The following is a 10,564-nucleotide window of genomic DNA, read 5'->3' as shown; positions in this document are numbered from 1 at the left end:
AACCATCTGTAATGAGACCTGGCGCCCTCTTCTGGTGTGTGGGCATACATGGAAGCAGAATGCTGTACACATAATAAATAAATAAATTTAAAAAAAAAAAAAAAAAGAAAGAGTTTCCAGGATGGCCAGGGCTACACAGAGAAACCCTGTCTTGAAAAGACAAACAAATAAACAAAAAGAAAATGCACATATTAATTTAATTATATAAAAGAAAGAAAGGATAAACCAAAAACTTATTGAGAAGGGCCCTCCGGCAGAGCCCGAATGGGGAAGAAAGCTGGGAATGAGTTTTCTCTGGGAATATGTTTAGATGGCCCTGAGTTTTAACCACGTAAGCATTTTACACAGTCCAGAAAACCAGATGAGGGAACAAAAGCATAAACCTTGAACTTGTAAACAAAGAGACAAACATAAGCTCATCTTCATATCAAATTGATAATATCAAGGAGTTGGGCATGAGGCAGATGCACCTGACATACCAGTACCCAGGAGGGGAAGCAGGAGGATTGAGACTTCAAGATCAGTCCAAGCTATGTGACAAGATTGTCTCCAAAACAAGACCAATAACAACAAAACTATTAATTATCCTTGCCTTCCTATGACCCAGAGCCTGACAGAACTACCTCAAGAGAGGAAAGTTCACATGGGCGCAGGGTGGCATGGGATTGCAGGCCATTATGATGGGGAACCACCCCCAAATACCCAAGCATCTTCCTTGGAGTGTTGATGCTTTGAATTTCAGGATGGTCCTCAGAGTCCTGGGTGCCGCTTCCTCCCTTGGGTCTTGCTAAGGACCTTCTCAGGACTGCAGTTTAGGAAGGGGCCTGAGAAGCCACCTGCTGCTCACACGAGTGGCCAGACTGCAAGGTGCTCTGCATGCACACACTGCAGATTAGACCAGAGGGCCTAGGACCTGGAAACCAGGGAGGCTGTTTTGGTTTTGGAGACAGGGTCTCACCCTGTGCTCTGGGCTGGCCTCAAACTCACTGTATAGTCCTGGCTAGTCTCTTTATGATCCCCTGCCTGACCTCCTTTAGTTCTGGGGTTATAGATGCGCACAGCAACCTCAGTTGGGCACTAGATTTGTACTAAACACAGCTGGTCAGTTAGACACTGACTACACAGTCAGAGAAACACTGGGGCCTGCTCATGGACAAAGAGCTGTGACTGGGCTCAGGCTAATTCACTCATTGATTGATTCATTCATTGACAGATTCCTTAATTCACTCATTGGTGAAACCATCCCTCAGTGTTGCCGTCACCAGGTACTTCACTAAGGGTGTCTGGAGAGAGGGACGTAGGTACAAAGGTCCTGGGGCAAGAGTGAGATGAGACCAGGGAGGGTCTGTGAGAGTGGCTTGCGCAGGCCTTTGGGTGCCACGCTAAGAATGCTGTCTTTTCTACTTTCTGTAAAGTGTAAGAAGTTACCAAAAGTCTGGGCTTGGAAGGAACACAATCAAGTTCAGAATCCAAAATTCTCTAACTACGGTGCAGGAAATGGAGTAGGCAGAAGCCAGAAGGCCAAGGAGAAGGCTGCAAAGAACCAAACAGAAGGTGATGATGGCCTGGACTGTGGATGGGGCCAGGGGTAGGAGATGGAGCTTGCCTCCAGGAACCTTATTCCCAGGGCCAGGTCATCTGCTCTTGCTGAGCAGAAGGAAGAGTAAAGAGTGTTGAGTAAAGGCAGGTCCACTCAGATGGAGGAGCAGGCTGGAGGGAGGGGAGTGATGGGCTTTTGTGGGATGTCTCTATCATGGGCATGATGTTTCAGAATGCTGGAGAGATCTGAGCTACAGAGAGGTGTCACCATGCTGGGTCTTGGGAGAAGATCTGGCCCCCTATCTATTCTTGGTGACTGACTGTTGAAAAGGAAGAAAGGGTGCCCAGGCCAGAGACCCAGACTGCAGGAAGGAATTTAAGCAGTGGAACAGAACCCCACAGGAAAACTGATTTGTTGGTAGCTTGAGCATCTAGATCCCTTTGGGTAAGGTCACAGGGTGCTTTGGTGAGAGAGAGCTGTGGCCCTAGGGAATCAGAGGCTGGGATATGCCCAGAGTACATTGTTGGCAGTGAGAGGACTTGGGTAGAGCTAATCTCCAGGTGCTATTAAGGAGGATTCTGGGTGCCCAGCACCTCTCCAGCTCAGCAGCCTCCTGCAGCAGGGAACTTAGCTTCCCACGGTTTCTAAGGATGCGAACACAGAAACAGCTTGCCTGGGTGCTTCTGGCCACAAGCCTCTCTCATGAGGTTGCAGTTAAGATGTTGGCGGACTGCGCTGCCTGCAGGCTTGGCAGCTGACAGATCCCCTGCCAGCATGGTTTCCCTCTCCGCCTGAGGGGTGGCTGCTGGCTGGGCGGGAAGCCTCAGTTTCTCACATAGACCTGGGACTCCTAGACGGCTTTACAACATGACTCTGACCTACCCTGAGAGAAGGTGGCTGGAAGCTGCAAGGATGAGGACCCAACCTCTGAAGTCCCAGTCTAGGTCTGGAACATTCTAACTGACTGGTTTTAGTCAGCGAGAGAGGGGACTGCCAGGTCCTCTCCCTAGACCAAGCACATCGACGCCTCTTGTAGCTCAGATCTTGTTGCGGCCCCAGATTGTCATCCTATGAGGACAGGGAAGAAAGGAGGCCATCTTGCATACTGGATTCCATAAAGAAAATACAGATTAGGCACAGAACAGTCCCTGGCAGAGTGACAAGGCCACCCAGCTCCTTTGCCTCTGACAACGGCGGGTTGACGCTTTCCTGGAGTAGATCTAGGAGGCCTGGCTTCCACAGTTTTCCTCTCTGTATCTTCAACAACCACTCCCGCCCCTACACACACAAACACACACACACACGCACGCACGCACGCACACATCAACTTTTTATGTATCAGATGACCCAAAGCGGCAGCCACCAAGTTTGGAAAGATGTCCTCTTGTGTACTCCAACTACCACTGTTTACTAAATTCTGCCTGTGAGGCCAGGCAGGCTTTCTGGCACAGGAAATGGGGAGAAGAGAGCAATACTTGGCCACCCTTGCATGCTGGGTCAATTTGCCAGGGCTGCCAAACAAAACATCATGGATAAATATTTCTTCCAATATGTCTCCTTTCTGCGGCTTCAAGTACAAAATTTGAGAGAGCAGTACATTCTACCCTTAGGACTGACCTTCCAGAAGCCAGGGCTTTCAAGCAGTCATCTCCAGAGTGAGGAGGCTGTTGAAGAGGTGCCCAAACACTGGACCACCGAGGGAGACTGTGTGCCGGAAGTGGGCTCTGCAGAGTGGAAGTTAGATAAGAAGACAAGTGAAATTCTGACGAGGGTCGGCTGAAGAATGTCAGCCGAAGGGAGATGTGGGAGGAAGGGCTAGCCCCAGCTGCAAGCCAGGGCTCTCCGGCAGTGAAGGACAGGAGGGCTGAGGAGACGGGCAGGTGTGTACTCCTGGTAGGGTGAGGTGTTGGCTGACGGCAGGGAGAGAAGGTTGACTTAAAGCACAGGAAAACTTGAAGACAGAGCTCACAGCCCACTCTCGGCTCTCAGGCCTCCCTTCTTGCAGCTTCTGGCCTTCCTTCTCTTTCCTCCCTTCCCACTTCCTATCCCAGAGCCTCTCCTAGAACAAGTCTGTGAAACTCTCCCTACGCCAGCTGCCCAGCTGGTCAATGGATGCTCTGTTCTCCCCAGCTCCCCCTCTGTGTCCTCAGTGCCACATGTCGGGGTCATTGCCTTCTCCTTCATGCCTCAGGGAGGCACTACTCCTCCCCCTCCTCCCCCCGCCCCCATCGAGGACAATATTTGAGATTCTTGAGGTGTCCCGTTGCACCTCTCTATGTCCTTGGGGTCTGCCCTACCTTGTCCTTTGAACTCTTCAGGGATGCCCAAGGCTCAGAGAACAGGATCCAAGCATCTCAGATTGGCCTCCAGGGCGCTGTGAATCCAGCCTCCTGAGAACTTACCACATTTTATTAGTAGACATTAACTGCACCAAACAAGGGACCTCATGGTGACATTTGCATAAGGTGCTTCCTGCACTCTTCCCATACTCTGGTGACACGTACCTGTGCTGCCAGCTACTCAGAGGGATGAAAAGTCAAGGCTAATCTTGGACAACCTGTGAGACCCCATCCCTAAATAAAAAGGTAGAAAGAAGACAAGGGATGTATTTTATTGGCACAGCTGGACTGCTATGCCTGAGTTCCACCCCAGCACCTCATAATGTATATGTCATAGTAAGTAGATTATTACGGGTTCTGGGGGTGTAACTCAGCTGGTGGAGTGCTGGGTAGCGTGCACAGAGCCCTGAGCTTGGTCCCCAGCACTGCATGAATCAGGCCTAGTGGCCCACATCTGTAATATCAGCCCTTGGTGAAGTCAGGAGAAACAAGAAGTTACACAGCAAATCTGAGGCCAACCTGGGAGACCCTATTAAATGAGACCCTATTAAAAATGGTTCTAGGGTCTGAAGAGATGGGTCAGTGGTTAAGAGCACTGGCTGCTCTTCCAGAGGACCGGAGTTCAATTCCCCGTATCAACATAGCAGCTCACAACAGTCTGAAACTACAGTTCCAGAAGATCTGACACCATCACACAAATGCCCACTAAAAAAAGTTAAATTAAAATAAAAAAATGATTCTAATGTTTTATTTGTGGAAATTCCACAAACACAATGGAATATGGGTATCCCCAATGCATGGATACAATAGGAAATTATATTAACCAAACTACAGACACAATGACATATGGGTACCCACAATGCATGGGTATAATAGGATATTATATTAACCAAACTACAGACACAATGACATATGGGTACCCACAATGCATGGGTGTAATAGGATATTATATTAACCAAACTACAGACACAATGCAAGGATACAATAGGATTTATGTTAACCAGACCTTGCAGTGTACCTATTGTTCCCCTGCCTGCTGTTACACAAATAATAAAAACCCAGAGACAGATATTGGGGTTCAGGCTGAAGATTGCTATATGAGGCTACTTGTTCGTTTTCCAGCTGCCCAGACTCCAGAAATAATCACACAGAGAACATATTATTTGCAATACTGTTTGGCCTATTAACTCTAGCTTCTTATTTACTAGCTATTACATATTAATTTAACCCATTTCTCTTTATTTGTGTATCGCCACGTGGCTGTAGCTTACCAGGTAAAGTTCCGGCGTCTGTCTCTGGTGGGGCTACATGGCTTCTCTCTGACTCCGCCCTTTTTCTCCCAGCATTCAGCCTAGCTTTCCCTGCCTAGTTCTGTTCTGCTCTGCTGCAGGCTCAAAGCAGTTCTTTATTAGTCAATGGTATTCACAGCATACAGAGGGGAATCCCACATCAGAAGATCAGAAAAGCAAAGCAGCCGACCACTAGAGAGATCTTACCTCTACCAAGGCTCAGACAAACAAAGGGGCGATCCTGCAATGGTCTCTACCAACCTCAGATGCCACACTCCAGTGAGTTCCTGTCCCTTCCTCTTTATATTCCTCTATCCATATTGCTCCTGTCTCCACCTCCCTTAGTGCTGGGATTAAAGGCCTGTGATCCCAAGTGCTAGGATCACCTTTGTGTGAGCTCTGTTTCTCTTTCAGACAGATTCAATCTTGTGCAGCCCAGGGTAGCCTTAAACTCACAGAGATACCTCTGCCTCTGTCCCGGGATTAAAGGTGTGTGCCACCACTCCCTGGCCTGTATGGCTGACTAGTATGGCTGCTTTGCCTTCTGATCTTCAGGCAAGCTTTAATTATTAAAACACAAATAATATACCACTATAGCCTGCCCAGAGATTGTTCCTAGCAAGTTTATTTGTGGGGGTGACTGAATGACAACTTGGAGACACTAAGGCCAGGGAAGAAAGAATTTGTGGGTGGAGCATGCCATGCCACTCACCTGTGGGAGGCATGAGATTGGTAAAGCCAAGAGCTGTCCTTAGGTTCCACAGGGCAGGTTAGGAGGGAGACGGGGCAGAGCAAGCCCCTGAGAGCTACTAGAGGAAAGAACCTGCAGAATCCAGGCTCAGGGCCAGTCTCTAGCTGTCTGCCCCTTCCCCACCTTCCCCTCTGCCCCCGCCTCTAGCCCCCGGGAGACTGTGTGGCTTGCCAGTCAATTGCAGGCTGCTGAGCACAGGTGTGGGGCTCCCTTCTCTTGCAAGTGAAAGGCTGAGTTTAGCCAGCCTTCTTGTTAATCCAGCCCAGAGCAGACACTGTTGTTGGTTATTGGGTTTTTCTTTCTTTTTTTTTTTTTTTAATCTTAGGGGCCTACCACCCAGCTCCCAAATAATCACAGGGAGACTTAGTCTTACTTAAGAATGCCTGGCCTTAGCTTGATGACTTAGTTCTAGTCAGCTTTTCTAACTTAAATTATCCTGTTTCTCTTTAACTACATTTTGCCTTAGTTCTTTATTCTATATAATTTCTTTCCTTCTTACCATGGCTGGCTTGTGGCTGGGTGGCTGGCCTCTGACGTCACCCTCTCCTCCTTTTCTCTCTTCTTTCCCTCTTCCCCAGATTTCTCCTCCTATTTATTCTCTCTGACCACCAGCCCCAACCTATTTCTCTCTCCTGCCTTGCTATTGGCCGTTCAGTTCTTTATCAGACCCATCAGGTGTTTTAGGCAGGCAAAGTGACACAGCTTCAGAGTTAAACAAATGTAGCATAAAAAAATGCAACACATCTTTGCATCATTAAACACATGTTCCACAGCATAAATGAACAAGCCACCTCTGCTCAGTCAGAAAACAAAGTAAACAAGCAGATAAAAATCATGAGCCGCACAGCCACTCCCTCCAGGCCCCTGTGCCCAGACAGTACATAGATATAAACCCTTGACCAGATGGGTGTTCTGTTGCTTTGCCTGTCCTCAGGCTCTCTGTGGGTGGAATCTGCTGGGGACCCCTCTGGGATTCGCTGTCTGGTTACCACTGCAGCTACATGGATCCAGGCATCAGGGCGCCTGCATGTTCACTGCCGTAGAGTGTTTCGCTGTCTGCACGGGACAGGGTATCTACTTGCCACCATCAAAGGCTTGTGGAGTTCTGTTGGGTGAGCAGAGCTTCCATGGGTGGTTTCGCATGGGTTGCTGAGAGTGGTGGTGCCAATGTGCGGATGGTCAGATCCCAACACAATTCCTACAGTTCTGCTGATGGGTTGGAAATTGTTTCCAGCTTTGTCCAGGCCCTTCCATGCCATGGTGCTCTCTACCTGACTTCTGGAACGTTCAAAGGGGTCAGGTCTATGATGGTTTCTCCTTGGTCTCTGTCTGTACTCCATGATGAACAGTGAAGGAGGGCATCTTTCCTAGGGCTCGTGAATCTTCTCTCTCTCAGTGTAGATGTCACCCACGGTTAGCTACGCGGGTTGTGAGCATCTCAAGTGTGCACTGCAGCATCTTCTCATGATCCTTATCGAGTCTTTAGATGCTTCTCTCCTTCAACCGTGTGAGTCCTGGAGTCAAACTCAGGTTGTCAGAATTGTCAGTGAGCTCCTTACCTGCTGAGCTCGCTAGCCTGCCCCTTTCATTACAGAAGAGTGTTCTCCAATATTTCATCAGAAAGTTGTCAAGTTTTACCACTTACATCTAAATCGATAATCCATACACAATGGATTTCAATGGGCAGTGAGATATAGTGGTCATGTTCACATGAAGGGCTGATTATTGTGGCATTATTGGTTGGGAAGACCCTTTTTCCTTCCAGGACATGCCATGGGAACTGTGTGGAAGCCTTCCACATACACAGAGAAAGGGGCATTAAGGGAGGATAACAGAATGAGTGGCAGGTGACTCTGTGCCAGCAAGCTCATATCTGGGAATTTATCCTGAGGACATAACTGTCGATAGAATGCTGCTCTAAGAGCCAAAATTAGAAGACAATCCAAGAGTGTACCCAACACGTCAGGATCGTTTAATAAGGTTTTGGGTATATATGGAGAGGGGGTAGTGATGTAGCTCAATGGTAGAATGCATGACTAGAATGTACAGGGACCTGGGTTCAATCCCTAGCATGTAAAAAAAAATAACAAAAACAAAACAATGTGGAAGCTCAGGAAAACTTTCCCCTGTAAGAGCACTTCCTGACATAGTCTTCCAAACCTGTCAAGGAGGATCTGTGGCAGGTACATCCATGTGAGAGGCCAACTATGAGCACAAAGACATGCACACAGATGCACACCTAGAAAAAGGCCCGCAGGACACGCACCTCTGTGTGGACTGATGGACGCTGTGGGTCTTTATTTTCTTTGTCTTTCCTTTCTCACAGTGGCCACACTTGGCCCTGGCTTTCAGGACCCGATAGAGTCCAGGACTGATTCAGGGAGGATGAAGGAGGCTGCCTGCCGCGGGCCATGCGGAGGAGCTGCGGAGTTGCAACTGAAGTTCCAGGTGTCAGCGCACCAGAAGGGAATCCTCTGATGGGCCAGTCTCGTTTAGGCAAGGCCATGGAACTGCAGACCCCAGAATGTCTTTTGCTTCTGCTGTGCATTTACATGTTTGCTGTGGTTCTCTTTCTCTGGCATCTAGCGTAGTGTGAGCGCGTGTGGGGAGATCTCCACTGCCTGTGATATAATGTGTTATCTCCTGGAAACTTCCTGTTGTACTGGGCATTTCTACTGTGGATTGTCAAAAAGATGACCCCTCCCTAAGCTGTATGGTCTAATTTGATAATAATGATAGCTTATACAGAGTTTTGATAAATAAAAATAAATACAAGGATATGTCTCACAGCCAGGGTCTGTGAGTCTCACCTAAGGAGCTGCATGGATTGTCGCTCAAGTTAATGATTAACAGTTGAGTCCCTGTAGCCCAGTTAGTTTAAGTTCTTTTAACCTTAATTTCGGGAGATCTGTTCACAGGTTTCATAGTGTATCACAGCTGAAGCAAAGCTTTGAACATAACCAAGTTAGACTAAGATGTTTTTGTTAAATAACTTTGAGGTGAAAAACCCAAGAAGACAATCTGAAGTTTAGGAAGGCACTCTTTAAGGTCAGGGAACAAGAACAAAGCAGCCCAATTATTACTGGCTGACATAGTCTCCTTGCTAGGTTTGGTTGATGACCAGAGGTGATGATTAATTCCTTGTACCCATTTCCGTCTTCAATATCCTGATGTAAAAAATCATTAATGAATGGATATGTAGCCCAAAGATTTAAAGTAGAGCTGACTGATCCTTTTTCATATATAAAAGTTTAGGTTTGTGATTACTTTAGGATTCCTTATAAGATTACCTTTCAAGATAACTAATAAAGTAATTGGCCCTTTCTTTGTAACTGCAATGCAGCCTGCCAGTAAGAGACCTGATAAGAATACCTTGCTTGCCCACATGGTTAATCTATAACAAGTTGTTGGGTATGAGTGTATGTGGGTTCTTGGGATAATTGGTTTTTCACCTGTAATACGTAAAATGTTTAATCATGTGAGGGAGAGGGAAAACATGTTTTTACCCAAAATCATTCACTTGCGAAATGGAGTACAACCGTTTTGACTCTTGCACTGCCTGGAAGATTCTGCTGGGGTATAAAAGCTGTGAGGAAGCATGAGAGGAGAGAGAGAATAAAGAAAGAGAGAAAATAAAGAAGGAAATCATCAAGAGAGTTTGTGAGTGCCTTTTTCCCTAACCCCTCTCAGATAGAGAAGTCTAGCTTTGCCAGCCCCGTGGGTTTCTATCAAAGCCCTGGGCTGCTGGAGGCTGCCCCCCCAGACAGCGGTAGCTGCCCCTCCACAGCTGGGAAAACAGCAGCTGCAGATGAAGCCTGGGTCTCACCCTGTTAATGTTTAGTTACCTTCCTGGGCAGAGGAGGCTGAAGATTGAAGGCACGGGCATGAATCCAGGCTCAGGGCTTTAGATGTCCCCAGGCAGCTGGGCTCTCAGAGGCTGCGGTTCCCCGTCAGTGGCTATTTCTTGGGAAAGAGAACTAAGAGGTCACTATCTGATCAACTTCCCACTTGTCAACTTAGCTTTGAGGCCCTGTGCCTTGTCTGCACCTAGAACACCGAGATAGCCATTATGCCTGTCTCTTTGGGGTGTCTTGTACATAGTCCGCACATAAGCACACGTGCAAGCCCCCTTAGAACTGCACCTGGCCTCCCTTACATGCTCATCAATGATCCCAGGTTACAGAGCATCGTTTCTGGGAAGTCAGAATGGTGGGATGTGAAGCGTCAAGTCACAGCCACAGTCAAGAGCAGAGAGAGGATGAGTGTGTGCCTTTTAGCGCTCAACTCCCTTTCTCCTTTGTAGACAGTTAAGCACCCAAGCCCAGGGAATGGTGCTGCCCATGTTTAGGCTGGGTTTTCCCATGTCAATTCATGAAGTGAAGGCAACCTCCACCATTGCACAAGCTCCCCAAGCCAACCTGATCTAGACAAGCCCTCACTGAGACTCACTCCCCAAGTAATTCTACATTGTGCCAAGCTGATAATTGAAACGAGCCGTGACACTCCTATCTTCATCTATAAAGACAAGCCTCCCCCTGGTGAGATGCAGTACAGGAAAAGGTTTTGTAGTGTTCATCTTCCTTTTCTCTCAGGAAGGGTGCTAGCTAGTTTTATGTCAACTTGACATAAGTTAATGTCATTTGAG

This window comes from Chionomys nivalis, chromosome 9 (assembly GCF_950005125.1).
Source record: "Chionomys nivalis chromosome 9, mChiNiv1.1, whole genome shotgun sequence".
Classification (NCBI taxonomy): Eukaryota; Metazoa; Chordata; class Mammalia; order Rodentia; family Cricetidae; genus Chionomys; species Chionomys nivalis.
The sequence above is the reverse complement of the archived record's forward strand: the minus strand, read 5'-3'. Positions refer to the sequence as shown.